This window comes from Orycteropus afer, unplaced genomic scaffold (genome assembly GCF_000298275.1).
Source record: "Orycteropus afer afer isolate SDZICR_OR568_19922 unplaced genomic scaffold, OryAfe1.0 scaffold00230, whole genome shotgun sequence".
Lineage (NCBI taxonomy): Eukaryota > Metazoa > Chordata > Mammalia > Tubulidentata > Orycteropodidae > Orycteropus > Orycteropus afer.
Window position 1 is genome coordinate 1369082 of NW_006921817.1, and position 2980 is coordinate 1372061.

The following is a 2980-nucleotide window of genomic DNA, read 5'->3' on the forward strand; positions in this document are numbered from 1 at the left end:
CATGTTTAAAAACTGTTGGCTGAAATACATTTTCTCCCTGAGTTTTGTTTTGGGCAGAGTTATTGTTTGCTGAAGTCATGTTGTTGTTAGGTGCCCTCTAGTCAGATCGACTCATAGCAACCCCTCCTTGGATTTCCAAGGCAGTATCACTACAGAGGTATATTGCCCAACCTTCCTTCCGAGGAGTGCCTGGTGGGTTTGAACGCCAGCCTTCTGGTTAGCAGTCAAGTGCTTTAGGCACTACACTACCACGCTTCCGGCTTAAGCACACTGGCGCAAGCTGCTCCTTTCAGTCTCTCAGGCAGTGTTCGTGGCCGCCGCAGCCTTGTCCTATCCAGCTAATGATTATGAGTCTGAGGCTGTGTATGACCCCTATGCTTACCCAAGTGACTGCGATATGCACACAGGAGATCCAAAGCAGGACCTGGCTTAGAAACGTCAGTATGAGCAGCAGACCTATCAGGTGATCCACAAAGTGATCAAAAACTTCATCCAGTATTTCCATAAAACTGTCTCGGATTTGATTGATCAGAAGGTATATGAGCTGCATGCCAGTCATGTCTCAAGTGATGTCATTGACCAGAAGATGTATGAGATCCAGGACATCTATGAGAACAGCTGGACCAAGCAGAAACTTTCAGATGGACTGAAAGATTCTTCAAGAATACACCTTGGCCTGAGGCGGAAGCCATTGCTCCTCAGGTTGGTAATGATGCTGTCTTCCTGATTCTGAACAAAGAATTATACTACAGGCACATATATGCCAAAGTCAGTGGGGGACCTTCGTTGGAGCAGAGGTTTGAATACAATTACAACTACTGTAATCTCTTTAACTACATCTTTAATGCTGATGGTCCTGCTCCCCTTGAACTGCCCAACCAGTGGCTCTGGGACATCATTGATGAGTTCATCTACCAGTTTCAGTCATTCAGTCAGTACTGCTGTAAGACCACCAAAAAAGTCAGAAGAAGAGATGGATTTCCTTTGTTCCACTTCCAAGATCTGGAATGTTCACAGCATCCTCAATGTCCTTCGTTCCCTGGTGGACAAATCCAACATCAACCACCAGCTGGCGGTGTACACAAGCGGAGGTGACCCCGAGAGTGTGGCTGGAGAGCATGACCAGCACTCCCTCTACAAGATGTTTGGCTACTTCAGCCTGGTGGGGTTTCTGTGCCTGCACTCCCTGTTCGGAAATTACTACCAGGCCATCAAGGTGCTGGAGAATATTGAACTGAACAAGAAGAGCATGTACTCCTGGGTGCCTGGGTGCCAGGTCACCACAGACTATTACGTCGGTTTTGCATACTAGATGACGCACTGCTACAAGGACGCCGTCAGAGTCTTTGCCAACATCCTCCTCTACATCCAGAGGACCAAGAACATGTTCCAGAGGACTACGTACAAGTATGAGATGATCAACAAGCAGAACGAGCAGATACACGCACTGCTGGCTATCGCCCTAACCATGTACCCCATGCACATCGACAAGAGCATTCACCTCCAGCTGCGAGAGAAGTACTGCGACAAGATGCTACTTATTGCAGAAGTGTGACCTGCATGTCTACGAGGAGCTGTTCAGCTACTCCTGCCCCAAGTTCCTGTCTCCTGTGGTACCCAACTACGACAAAGTGTACCCCAACTACCACAGGGAGCCCTTCCTGCAGCAGCTGAAGGTGTTTTGGGACGAGGTGCAACAGCAGGTCCAGCTCTCAACCATCCGCAGCTTCCTCAAACTCTACACCACCATGCCTGTGGCAAACTGGCCGGTTTCCTGGACCTCACGGAGGAGGAGTTCCGCATCTAGCTTCTGGTCTTCAAGCACAAGATGAAGAACCTGGTGTGGATCAGTGGCATCTCCGCCCTAGATGGTGAATTTCAGTCAGCCTCCGAGGTTGACTTCTACATTGATAAGGACATGATCCACATTACAGACACCAAGGTTGCCAGGCGCTATGGTTATTTCTTCATCTGCCAGATCCATAAGTTCCAGGAGCTCAATAGAACCCTGAAGAAGATGGGACAGAGGCCTTGAGCATATTCTCACATGTGTTAGTCAAGACCTGTTCCAAGGTTGTTGGTGGCCTTGCCCTACGAACACTTTACCCTGATCTGCTTCAGCTGTCAACTGAGTTGAAATTTATTTGAATTAAGGACAGAAATGTTTTGAGTAGATCTCAGTAAAGGATCTTCTTTGGGAAAAAATAAAAACTGAAGTCATAGCTACTCTTTATTGAACATATATAATTGGGTTGTAACAAAGTATGTTGTTGTTGCTATTGCCATGTGCCATGGAGTTGGACCCAACTCATAGTGACCTCTCCTTGGGTTTCGGAGGCAGTATCACTAAGGAAGTAGATTGCCCAACCTTCCTTCTAAGGAGTGGCTGGTGGGTTTGAACTGCCAGCTTCCTGGTTAGCAGTGAAGTGCCTTAGTCACTACGCCACCAGAGCTCCGTAACAAAATATACTGGATTTATAACTGTCTTTATTTCTGTTACACTATGTTTTTCCTCCAGTTTATTATCACATGATCATTAAATTTAAAAGATGCTTTAGTCTTATATTACTGTTTTCTTAACAATTAAAAATTTCAAAACCTTTTTTTTTTAACTCATAAAAAAACTGATTGAAAAATAACCAGATAAAGCTATAAAACTATACATTTTAAATATAAATCTAAGGTTGTCATTGTTTTTATTTTCTAAGTTCCAGGCTTCAGCACAGGGACATGGATTTTTTTCTAACAGCAAATGGTGAGCAGTCCTGTTAGTAAAACCCATCCCCATCAAGCTGATCCCAACTCATATCCACCGTATAGGAGAAAGAACTGCCCCATAGGGTTTCCAAGGCTGAAATCTTTACTGAAGCAGGCTGCCTAATCTTTCTCTCACAAAGTAGCTGCAGTAGTCAAATCTCCAAACTTTCCATTAGCAGCTGAGTACTTTATCCTCTGTGCCATTACGGCTTCTTCCTGTTAA

General features: G+C 45.3%; 1 pseudogene; it reads left to right on the forward strand.

The window, feature by feature from the left end:
* The first annotated feature begins 539 nt into the window (after window positions 1–539).
* On the forward strand, window positions 540–2035 carry LOC103203793 (annotated as a pseudogene).
* The last annotated feature ends 945 nt before the right edge of the window (window positions 2036–2980 follow it).